At 37.0% G+C, this 13,431-nt stretch overlaps 1 protein-coding gene across 1 annotated transcript in view; it reads left to right on the top strand.

Moving 5' to 3' along the window:
- Positions 1-13,431, top strand: part of lgr6 (leucine-rich repeat containing G protein-coupled receptor 6) — an 84,696-nt gene that overhangs the window by 23,280 nt on the left and 47,985 nt on the right. The gene's annotated exons all lie outside the window — the stretch shown is intronic.

Below are 13,431 nucleotides of genomic sequence, written 5' to 3'. Positions count from 1 at the left end.
GAGTTGAGTTGAGCCACTGAGTTGAGTTGAGTTGAGTTGAGTTGAGCCACTGAGTTGAGTTGAGTTGAGTTGAGCCACTGAGTTGAGTTGAGTTGAGCCACTGAGTTGAGTTGAGTTGAGTTGAGTCACTGAGACACTCAAGACGCTGATTATTTTCTATGAATCACAAAATAGAACTAATAGTTTATATTTGGATTACTTTTACGGTGCTTTAGTGTTTTTTTTTTTTTTTTTTTTTTTTTTTTTTAAGCTTAACAGTATACGGAACCCTGCACATGACATGTGGAAGAAAGAATAGATATTGTGTTTGTTGGAAATATTTTCCCATGATTTATTAAATCATGGCCACAACTAATTTGTTCCCTCATTTTAGTTAAATCATGGCTAGGTTGTACTAATTTGTTTATTAATTTTAGTTAAAATGGCCATGTTTTATTCATTTGTTCCCTTGTTTTAGTTCAATCGTGGCCACGTTGTACTAATTGATTGAGTAAATGATTTAGGTTTTAGAAGAGTTTAGGAAGAATAAGAAGAAAGTACATGAGAAGATAAAGCCCCAACCTGCGTATAAGGAGAAAAAAGCGAGAGAGTGTGAGAGAGAGACGGATATGTCTGCAGGGCCTACTTTTCTCTTTTGGGTGCACAGTTTTAACCGAAGAACAGCAGGACTAGAGCAGCAGTGTTAACGACAGAGAGCTGTTGAATGAGATCCAGAGCTTTGAAGAGGACAGCAGCACCTGAGGACGGTCTGTTTGTCTTGTGGCTTTCCACCAGTGGCTCAGGATTCACAGGACTGTGTAATGTTTACCCAAACATGTCAGCATTTAAGGTTGGAGGGTGATGAAGGGGAGGATTAGGTCTGCCAGTCTAGAGGAGGGCGAGAGTATGAATGGAGCAGAAAATGCTGAAAGACAGAGAGAAAGACAGATATTGAGGAGTTGTAGTAGCTTAGTGGGTGGGACTGGATGGAAGTAGTTAGGAAGAGAAAGAGGTCAAACAGTCTGGAGATGACAGGGACTCCCAGACAAATATCATTTATATCCTCTGTTTGAGTGAAGAGAGTGCCTATCACAGATAGTGCTAAATGTAACTTCTCTTACCAGCAAATGCCTACTCTCATAAAGCTTTGCGAATAAATCTCAGAATTGAAGGTGCACACCATTTCACATGCTTCTGCTCTATTTTACGGCATTTTGTAGTATGAATAGTGCTTTCTAAATTCACTGTTGAATTCTTATTATTAACTAAATAGCAGAATGGTACACTGATACACAGGCAAGTAATCAAATATTAGTGCTGCAGTGCTTTTGCGGGAACACAAGCCTAAGGGTACGTTTGCACGACAACGATGTACTACAAACGGTAAAAAAAAAAAAAATCCATTGCATTTTTCACGTACAGTCCACAACGTTCTACAGACGACAACATGTACAAAACGATACCGAATCACACAGATCAGCGAAAATGACTAGAAACGCTGTATTATTCATGCCAGGCCAGTAGTTGGCGATGTCGAAAGAAACATTACACACCTATAGACTGAACATGTAATACATGACGTCATCGTTTTCAAAAAATCACATTTTCAGGCTACCAAAACGCATAAAAAGTTTTCCGGATTTAGTTGAAAATTCTGTTGTGTAAACGACCCCTGAGTCTAGCTTGTATCATGATCCCATTAAAATAAAATTAAATAAAGTAATAAAATAACATAAAAAAAACATCTCAGGTTACAACTATAACCATTGTTTCCTGAGAAGGGAACGAGACGCTAAATCGATGACTAAATCATAAATAAATCGAATTGGGAACGCCTCCCAAAGCGTTATCGACGCAGCGCGAGTTCCCTCAAAAGGGAACCTTGGTCATTGAGTTAAAAAAAGAAATACTTCAAATAAAATAACCATTGGTTTTGATGTGATAGAAGTTGAATTAAATAAAATACAATTAAAATTAAACAGTAGACCTTTGTTATCAAGTGAGAAACGGTTTTTAAAAGCAAATAAAAATTCAAATACACCTTGGTCATGAAGTATTAGAAGTTAAAAAAGCAAATAAAAATGAAATAAAATGAATGTGATAGAAATTTAATCAAATAAAGTGTCATAAATTGATGTAATAAATATTAATTAAATTAAATAAACCTTGGTCATGAAGTGAATAAAATAAAAATAAATAAATACTATAATAATTACACCTTTGTCATGTAGTGAGAGGAGTTAAATTAAATAAATGTGTAATAAAAAAAATATATATATAATGTAATGAAACTGACAAAATAAAATAAAAAGAATCTTGGTCATTAGTTGAGAGAAGATGTGAAAAAATGTGAAAAAATAAATCATTAAAATAACAATAGGTCATGAAGTTTAACTTTAACCTTGTTCATGATTTGATAGAAATTTGCTAAAATAAAAAGTAATGTAAAGCAATCAAATTCAAACCCGTTGCCATGAAGCAAGAGCGATGTGCCGTACTGAAAGCTCATTGTGCACTCAGGCGTCTCTATGGCCTGGTGTTCCATTGAACAAAGAGGAACCCCTATCCTCATTCTGTCTTTTAAAGGGCAACTATGATTTTTTCCTTATCGCATGTTATTTTGTGAAGCTTTAACTTCAATCCCTCCTTCCTCTCCAGGGTGGTCTCCTCTGAAGCCAGTGTAAAGACACTTTGAGAAGCTTTGGCCCCTGACCTACAGAAAAGAGTTTGTGCGTTAGTGAGTGTCCATGCAAGGGAGACAAAAAACAGGAAACGTGCCAAACAATGCTCAGACTGTTCCAGTAGTGCTAATAAATGGGTCGCTGTCATCAAGGGGGTGAGAAAGACATAATATCTCTAATGAACACTCAAATAACACTCGCACGGCCTTATCAACAAACAAAGCGGCACGAACTATAGCGCTAGCTTATCACTTTACTGTCCTTTGTGTGTGAGGTGGGAACCGTTCGCAGGAAACAATCTCTGAGCCGAGTTTAAGACTGTTGTTTTGGGTCCCTGGGTCTCTCTGATATGCCATTACGTCAACTTGGAGTGAATGATGAATTGAAGCATGGCTCCGACCTCCACACTTTGTTTCACCCGAAAAGGGCTTGAGGTTTCTCACCATGGAGACTGTATCAACTTCTCCCAAACAGCCTCTTAATCTATGCATCTGTCTCACCCACTTTTCCCCTTTTCCTTTCGTCTTTGAAAATATTCTTATGCTCCTCGGCAGAAATTTTTGCATTTGTCAAATAAAATTCCCAGAAGTTTCCTTGCTGTTCACAGTGAACTCGCCCCAAAGGTTTCTTGCTAATGTGGTAGGTCTGACTCAGAGATTGAAGTCATCGTCATCATCCAATTCATCATCATCATCATCATCATTGTCAACTTCTGACACACCTTAATGTTTTTTTCGAAACTGGAAAGTGCTGAGCGCACTTGTGACTTAGGTTTCCATCTAACTTTTAGCTTCTGGAGTGGAGATGGTGGTTTCTCACATTAGTTCTAGGCAGACTGTGTACAGTAAATGCAGTTATTGTAATGGGAATAGCATGTCATGCTTTTGATGATGAGCTGGCGTGAGGCCGTAGAGATTAAAGCATACCTGTGCCAGGGTTTGGCGGAAGGAGCGAGCCCTCGAGAGCCACTTCAAAGATGGCTATTACATCTCCTCTCTGTAGCTGTGCCTCGACACGACCGGCAGAGCAGTCCAGTCATGTCTCCGGCGCTGGATTCCTGCAGCTCCTGCTTTGGTCTTTGTCCACCTCCTATATGCACTTGATGTGAATGATGTGGAAACTATTTGTGTAGGCCTGTATCAAAAAAGGTCACAGTGATTTTGCCAAATAAGACATGTTCCTGGATCAACGTATTTTGTTGATCCAACATTCTTGTCTGAAAATGCAGTCCTAACCCTATCCCTAAACCAAGTTATCCCTAAAATCAGAGGGAAATGATGGTGAATAACATTGATGTAGAAGCACCGAACACTGGTTGTAAGTCTAAACTTGACATAAACTGTAAACCTCAAACTGATTGGTTGATTGGAAACTTGTTCCATGCAGGATCAACAAAGATGTTGATCTGGGAACATGATGCACTTGGTGAAATCAGGTTCACAATTTAAAACAACAACAACAGCAAAAAACAAAAACAAAAAAAAAACATAAAATAAAATTTACTTTGATCATGAAGTGAAATAAAATAGATAAAAACATAAAATAAAAACATAAAAAAACATAAAAAAAAATAATAAAAAATAAAAAAAAATAAAAAAAAAATAAATAAAAAAGAATAAAAAAAATAAATAAAAAAAATAAAATAAAATAAAATAAAATAAAATAAAAAAAAATAAAATAAAATAAAATAAAATAAAATAATAAAATATTTTTAGACTCAAAGTAAAAAAAAAAAAAAAAAAACTTTTTTCCCCATGGAATGGTTTGTTCAGGTTGTCAAATGGTATCCCACCTGAAAGCCTCATGCCATATTTTGATTCAAAAACACAATGCCACAAAACTAAAAAGACCTTTCCACAATATATATATATATATATATATATATATATATATATATATATATATATATATATATATATATATATATATATATATATATTGCAAAATATTTTATACTTAATTAATTTTAAATAAATATAACTAATTTATACTTAGTATTGACATTTTCATTAAGTCATGAATTTCCCCCCCCCACATTGTTGATAAGAAATGGTTAAAAATAGTTAGAACTGGGCACATGCACAGACATTTAAAAGGTTTTTCTTTTCATCATCTTGGACATCCTTATTTGTCATTGATCCAATATGCAAAGGCATAATCCTACTGTAAATTTAGCAGAAAAACTGACATTCTGCTAAATAGTTAGTAATTAAGTATTACACTAAAAATAAAGGTTCTTCAGTGGCATCGATGGTTCCTTGAAGAACCTTAAAATCCATGTACTTTTCCAGTGAACAAAAGGTTCTTTATAGTGAAAAAGGGACCTTTTTTATGTTCTTCACACTAGAAAAAAAAAAAAAAATTAAGAACTAGGTGTATTCACTGAAATAATGGTTATATATGGCATTGCTGTGTTATTTACATCCCAATATATACACACCATTAAAATTGGTTGAGGACATACAATAACTTGTCTTCTAGAATAGTAAAAAAAATCCTGAATATAATTTCTCAGTAAGTGAGAAACATCTTTATTATTTAAGGGGTAAAAGTGAGACAGATGTTTCTTCTTTTTGGACATCAACCCAATGGCATTGGGTGTGTGGCATTGACCCAATATGAAATGGTATAAGACTATAGTTAGCAGAAAAAAACAATTGTTATCAATGCATATTCTATTAAATGTAACTATGATATGTCTGCTAGTACAGTAAATACTCTTGACTATCATTTCTCTAGAAATGATAAACATCTTAAACCTTTATGGGATTGCTGCGACACTGTGCTGGTAGAGTCAACACATGCCGTCTTTCTCTCTCTAGCCAGGCTTATGTCATCATGCGTCCTTAGAGGACTAAAAATGCTTTTGTAACCTACACTTCACCTCTATCCAGAGCATTAAAGTCATGAAAACATGGACCGCTGGTCCTATTTCACTTAATCATCCACTATATATAAAGGAGTCATTCTAGAGTTGCAGTGGCAGATGCTGTCACTCACTTTAAGATCAAACAGCACTGTTCCTATACACTGTAAACAATTATATGATCAATAAGTTATGACAACATATGTTTTTGCATTGCTTTAACTCATCAAAAATAAGTTAAGCAATTGTCAACCTTTTTACAAGTTATACAAGAAAGTCAGATTAATGTCATTTAAGTTGAAATGACTTATTGTACTTAAAAAATGTAAGGAAGCAACTTGTTTTTTACAGTGTAGAAAACCAAATACATGTTCTTATAAATGTAAAACGTATAATAACAATAATATAGTTGTTTAATAAAAGCAATAAGACACTAAGGTCATGCTGTAGTCATATATCAAAGCATCTCCTCAACTTGAAAGTTTATTTGACATATTTTTCCAATGAAAATGCCGAGGCAGCTGTTGAATGAAGTTGAAGACAAAGGCCGGAATAACATGTAAATGTATGATGAAGCGCAGTAGAGAGAGGCAGCAGCTGTTTGAAACTAGTAAAGTCTTCATTGCATGTGTTGACGTTTACGAGTATCATCTTTCCGATGGCCGTGCATCAAAACCCCTACATGTGCAAACGGTGGGGGAAGAGATTGCGACACAGCCTCGATATATACCGTCTCCCGCAAGGCATACTTGCCGCCTTGCCTGAACACACTTAGTAATAACTGAAATAATCATCAGGAACCATGTGTTCAGCGCCTAAACATGGCTGCCAGATATTTCCTTCAGTCTCAAAACATCGTGCTTATGACCTCTTGTGAACCGGGACTGCGCCTATCACATCTGCCTTTCTTTAATTAAAATAGAAAAAAATGGAATAAAATAAAGAAAAGCAATATCTTTTTGATTGCAGTGGTTGCAATAAGAAGCTGCGTGTGGAGTGTGAAGAACACGACTTTCTCCGGAAAGGCAGCAGGAGATCGGTTACACCTCTTAATGTCTTAAATCAACATTGCCCTTTTGGCTGAAAAACAAAAGTCGTTTTCATTAATTGTAATCATTGCAGTAAAAACCAGCATGTGTTTGTTGAGTGTAGAAAAAAACAAAGGATTACCACATGAGGGAGCGGTTTTATATTGAAAAGAAACTGTCAACAGCAGGGTTATTATTATCATACACGGAAACTGAAAACATAAGCTATTGACTTTTTCGTAAATTAAAAAAATAATAATAATAACTACAGATAAGATGAAAGAGAGAGGTTGAAAGTAATAAAATAAAACAAAATTATAGCCGAAATTAATAATCGTTTTCATAGGCCACATTTACACAGAAGGTCTTGATGCCCAGTTCCGATTTGTTGACTATATCCAATCTTTTTGACGACCAGCTTACGTTTTCTTTCAAAAGTGACCCATATCCGATATCTAAATTGACTCTATACACTTGGCAAAACAACCAAAGGTAGATGTACTAACAGTTGCAAACAGCTCGATTTGCAATGAACGACTTGCAGACAAAATGATAATACAAGCTTCTGCTTTCCACATCATCTTTAAAGGGCAGCGAAACATTGGGTTGAGCCTTCGTCCTCCATTGTGCCTTTGAAAAGAGTCATGTGACGTTGGTGTCCTGAGATGACATAATTCGCCAGCGTCGCTTTTTCAATGACATACATGGCAGACGCAAATGAACGTATCCGATTCATATCAGATTTATTTCCACACGTGAATGAGGCCTGAAACCGATCTGAGAATATCTGAATCAATGTGCTTTTTTACTGCTTACACAATCATGGGTCATATCTGATCTGTGCCACATGGGAGGAAAAAGATCGGAATTGGGTCACTCCAGTTTAATCTGTTTAGAAGACAGCCCACCTGCAGATGGCGATATAGTCTGTGATGCAAGTAAGGTTGCTAATTAGCTAATACATTATTTCTGCATAGTTTTTTTTTTTTTACACAAACTCTGGACCAAACCACTAAAATTAAGAAGCAGGTGGTAAATCCTTATGGAAGCATGTTTCCACCACAGAATAAAACATTTTAAAAGATAATTGCAGCTTTTTATCTCACAATTGCATGTTATAATGTCAGAGTTGTGAGAAATAAACTTGCAATTCGGACTTTTTTTTCACAATTGCGACTTTATATCACCCAATTCTGACTTAGTCCAGGGGCCAGTTTCACAAAGCTATTTTAGACCGGTCTATAGTGTTAGACAAGTCTAAAATTTGCTCATAGACTAGTCTAATGCAAGGTAGACTGTTTCACAAAAATAAAGACTGACTTAATTTAGACCAAAAAAATTAGACACCTTACCCCCAGGCTAACTTAGGTCTAAGACTCTATGTTACCTTGGCAACCAGCAGTAACAATCAGTTACATTACAGACAGCCAAAAGAAAAGGGAAAATGGCTCATAATTTAATTTTTTTTTCTTGTTACTACATTCCCAAGTAAAATGTCCTTGTAACTGTTGGGGCCGTTACATAGTCAACGCGAGCAACGATCGATGCGCTCCCTTTCATACGCAAGCGTCACGATGCGTGAAATGCAATACACCGTGACTGCCAGTGTTGCCAGATGTACGATAATTATCGTATTTGTACGATAGTTTTGACCTCTGTACGATGTACGATCAATAATGGAAAAAATCCTATAATGTACGATAATTTCAGAACTGTGTGACACTTCAAATGATGGTCGTTGTAATCATAGGGTTTCTCATTGATCTAGCTGTTGATTCTACGTCTACTGGGATAAGAACGTATAGAGAGAGGGAGCGAGAGACCTTGCGTGTGTGTGCCAGTGTGCCTCACGAAGCGCATGTAAGGACCCAACCAATCAATTGTAAGAACCGAACCCCCCCCAACCCCAAAATGTTCAAGCGTCGAACTAGACGCGAATTTGACGCTCTATTCGCGTTTGGTGTGAACGCTGCATAATAACAGGCTGCAATGTCAAGATTGCAATGCTGAAATGTGTGTGTGTGTGTGTGTGTGTGTGTGTGTGTGTGTGTGTGTGTGTGTGTGTGTGTGTGTGTGTGTGTGTGTGTGTGTGTGTGTGTGTGTGTGTGTGTGTGTGTGTGTGTGTGTGTGTGTGTGTGTGTCAGAGAGAGAGAGAGGCACGGGCGCGATCGAACAGTGGAAACATAAAAACATACTCCGTCATTTATACTCCTCCAACAAACACATGTTTTCCGCTGGGGTAAACTGCACTGAGCGGTTGAATGCGCTTACTCGATCCACCATGTTTTTTGTTTTGAAAAGTGTCTTATTTTACCCAGAATGCATTGCAGTGTAGTCCTACTTAAGAAAGTCAGAGTCTTAAGTGCTTTGTGCAACGGGCTGATTTAGATGTCTATCTGAAGTCTGACTATCTACTATATCTAAGCCATAGTCAAAGTCTATCTTTGTTCTAAGGAAAAAAAGACTGACTTATAAACTCACAATTCTGACTTTATAACATGCAATTGCGACTTTATATCTCAAAAACTGCGTGTTATAAAGTCAGAATTGTGAGATGTAAACTCGCAATTGTGAGAAAAAAAAGTTTCAATTCCCTTTTTATTTTTCATTTGGTGGAAAATCCTTGATCAACTTGTCTTACAAAAAGTTGTTATATCCCATTATCCTCAGTTGTGACTTACTGATATTGATTTTAGCGCACAGGTTATGCTGTGGTTTGCGGCCTGTTTTACACAGCTATAAATGCTTTTTTTCTGATATGATTTAATATTCTGGTTAGTTCCCCGTAGCTGCTGTAGGCTAGCCGTCAACACCTTGATGGCAAACGCTTATTAAGTCATAAATACCAGCTCATGTGTGCGATATTGGGAGCAGTTCAAAACCCATACATTCCCTCCAGTTTAACAGGTTTGTGTTGACTGCATTCCATGCCACCATGTCAGTGGAAAACAGTGGTGGTCAGGTCAACTCATTTCTGTGAGTGAAGTTTTCCAGGCCCCATCTACAGCAAATTAGCTTTTCACCTTGTCATGGTTGACACACTGACAAAACAAATAAACAGCAAAGTATCAAAGTCTCTGTGATGAATATTTTCAGACTTTTTCAGTTTATCTTCTCAAGCCTGGTGGTCTACGGTTATGAGAAGCTGCCCTTTTGGCTGTTCCAGACCTCCAGGGACAACAAATGAAGTAATGTTGCAGTTTGGTTGCATCAATGTCGACTCGACATTGCCTAAATGAAAACCTCAGTTCAAGCTCAGATGTTCAAGGTCTTCGCAGGAAAAGCACTCCAGCCGATTCCTGATTCTTCTTAGCGCTACACCAACACTGCAGCACTGTAACACTTGAGTGGCTCAACCCTCGGCTTGAATAATTTATTGCACCTGTAGGTTGAGTGACACCATTAAGATCCATCAGACTGTGTCTAAAAAAATTGCTGCCTGTCTTTGGGGTCGCTCAATCTTGTGTGGGCAGTTGTTTGAAAGAATAGCAATGGCATCTGACAGAGCAGTTCAAAGAAGTCAATGAATTCATTGATTTTCATTTTCTTCCACTATGAAATAAGTCCTGTAGTTACTAAATATTTGGACAATTATGTCTAAAGCTCATGAACATGAGTTCTAGATCATCAGATATGGAATTAAGGTATTAATGTGAACCCTTAAGGGGTAGAAAAGGCACAAAGTGTACAGTCCCAGTGACAAGCTAAACTAGGTTGTTGAAGGCAGGAAACAAGGAGAAAAAGTCCTGATATAAGGACATTTCACACTTTCAACTCTTTCCCCACCAGTGTTTAAAAAAAGAGAGATTTTATTCTAGCTTCATGCATTCTTTTTTTATTAACCCTTGAATGTGGGTAAGTTTAATAAAAACAAAAAACTGAGGAATTCCAACGCATTCTCATCCTAGGGCGTCATATACTGATGCATTTGACATTTCGTATACATCGAGCGCACATGGCACCCTTTAGCGTCAATATGAGACGCAGATAGCTTTGTTCGGTTATGGGTAGGTTTAGGTCTGGGGTAGGGTTAGGGTTAGACCGCTAGGAGGCGCCTTCTGGCCCATATCTATCTGCGTCTCATATTGACGCTAAAGGGTGCCATGGGCGTTCGATGTAGACGAAATGTCAAAAGCGACAGTATATGATGAGAACGGCCTGGGAATTCATGTTTTTGTCAAAGACTTTGTCTGGATGGGATTAGATGGAGTAGATCGAGTCCATCAACACCCCAAAGCTTCACAGTCCTAGAGCTCGTCCTGGGTCAACATTTCATTCAGTAGTTTTGATTTATATGCTGTTTAATATTTGACGATCATGTTTTTTAACATGTACGTAGGCAATGCTTGTTTCTGCTTCTTCTTCGCATGTGTTTTGATCAGGAGATTCTGTACTTTTTCAGAGGATGCGTAATAGCCGCCCTCTACCGTATAACATTGAAAACATGGATTGGTGGAAGATCCAGTTTTGTAACGGCATTGTGTTTTTGAAGCTCCAAAAACACATCCATCCATCATAAAAGTAATCCATACGACTCCAGTGGGGTTAATAAAGGCCTTTTGAAGCGAAGCCATGGGTTTTTGTAAGAAAATATCCATAGGGGAGCGCGGGGCACAACCTAACGCGGGGTTAGTTGTAACACGCTTGTTTTAAATACTTCCGCACATGCTTGGATGACGAAACTTTGTTTATTTACTAGTTGCCATATCAACACTATATAGAAAAAAAAATCCGCCAAAATTATTTTATTTTTGTAAGATATCCATACACATTTATTAAACCATAGCAAAAGTAAATTTCTTACTTAAGTTAATTTTTCATCTCTATTTTTTTGTGTTTATTTAAAATAAGACAAATCTGATATTATTTTAATCTCCAAGATGTTATTTAACAGTTGAGATAGTTATTTAATGCTTTGCTAACTAGCAGAAGACACTAGCCGGGTTTAAATCTCAGTTGTGCAGGCGGGGCATGTTGTAACACTGCGTTACAATGTGCCCCTATTAGAAATATGCTATTATATTCTATACTTTTATTAATTTTATTGAGAAAACGTGAGAAAAAGGTGAATAAAGACTGAGTGTCAATGTTCAGAAATTACTAATTATTTATTTGTTTTGAACTATGTTGTATAGCTGTGTTTTCATGTGTTCGTAGTCAAAACTCAAAAATGGGTTTATATTTAATTATTAAAAATTGCCATTATTTTATATGAAAAAGTTTTTTAATTGTATTTTATTTAGAAAATATTTTAGTTTGTTTTGTATATTTTTTTTATTAGATCAGATAACATTTTAAGCTGTCATATGTTATGTTACAATGTACCCCACCTATGGGGCATGTTGTCACATTTCACTTCCATTCTTTCGGTGTATATCAAGAAAAAAGTATATACTGTATTAATAAAACAAAAACACATAATTGTAGTAGACATGTGGGAAATTGATGTGGGAAAAAATAAATACTCTGAAACATAAGTAGATATACACAAACTGAGAAAATCAAAAAGCGTTAGGTTGTGCCCCGCTCTCCCCTATTTAAAACTTCATAAACTATAATCACTGGCTTCCGGCAACGACTGTACGTGCGGGCAGGAAAGAGTCGAGTTCAGACGGAAGGGTGACCTCTGACCCAACATATGACGCAGATATTCTTCTCTTATATCAAAATCCTCTTACATTTTTCTTTACAACTTCTTGTTGTAGACTTCTAATTCATGACCGGTGTTTTGTTTTGTCCTCGGCACTTCGGCGTTCATCAGTACGTCATGCGTCGGGTCAGAAGTCACTCTTCTGTCTGAACTAAACTCGCGTACGGCTGTTACCGGAAGCCAGTGATTATGGTTTATAAAGTTATAAATATGGATATTTTTCTTTCAAAAATGCACCGCTGCGCTTCAGAAGGTTATTATAAACCCATGGAGTCGTATGGAGTATTTTTATGATGGAGGGATGCGCTTTTTGGAGCTTCAAAAACTCGGGCTCTATTCGCTCCCATTATAAAGCTTGGAAGAGCCAGGATATTAATTAACATAACTCAGATTGTGTTTGGCTGAAAGAATAAAGTCATATATGCCTACTGTATGATGGCTTGAGGCTCAGTAAATTATGGGATAACTTTCATTTTAGGGCTAACTCTTTATGATTTCAGGACACACTGTAATGGGTATATCAATATATACCTGACTCCGAAATGTCTTTTGATGGAGTAGGTCAAATTTAAAAGAGAAAAAATATAAGATGATCAGGATGGTCTGATTGGGTGGAAGGCAGAAAACATCTGGAACACAACTACTCGCACACACTCACTGCAAACCAGAGAGGAAATTACATCCGTTGAACAATAATTCAGAGTGGAAAGTTTTTTCCTCTTTTATTGTTTTTTTTTCCTCTCTCCACTCTTCCTCTCTGATGGATGGTAAAACGTGCAGGTGTGGGTTTTCTTTGATATGCGAGTCCACATGTTTCATTCGGAAGGGTCTTGGCAGCCTTCGGGAGAAATCGTCAAAGCCAGAGCCTCCATCAGCGGACCCAGAGATCGTCCAGGTCTCTGACTGAAGGTGTTGTCTAGATCGAGCAAGGTCTATAATCAACTCTATTGATTAGATGTAATTGGCACAGCTGATAAAGACATCAGATCAGCCTGCTCTCATTGGGTTCGGGCAGTGCACAAAGTCACCACACTAACTCTGGCTCTGGAGTCCATTAATTAATCGAAAGGGAAATTGAGAGAGGCATCTGTAATAATAATAATAGAAAGAAAAAAGCAACACAAAGCCAGATTTCACATGTTGTAATCAAGGGTTGTATTGTTGCTCTGTTTTTGAAGCCAGCCAACTGATGTAGGCGGTATTTGAAATGCGAGATCTACTGTGTTG

The sequence above is a fragment of the Scardinius erythrophthalmus genome (genome assembly GCF_964197995.2).
Source record: "Scardinius erythrophthalmus genome assembly, chromosome: 15".
NCBI lineage: Eukaryota > Metazoa > Chordata > Actinopteri > Cypriniformes > Leuciscidae > Scardinius > Scardinius erythrophthalmus.
Note: the sequence above shows the minus strand (reverse complement) of the source record. Positions and strands in the feature narration are given on the sequence as shown.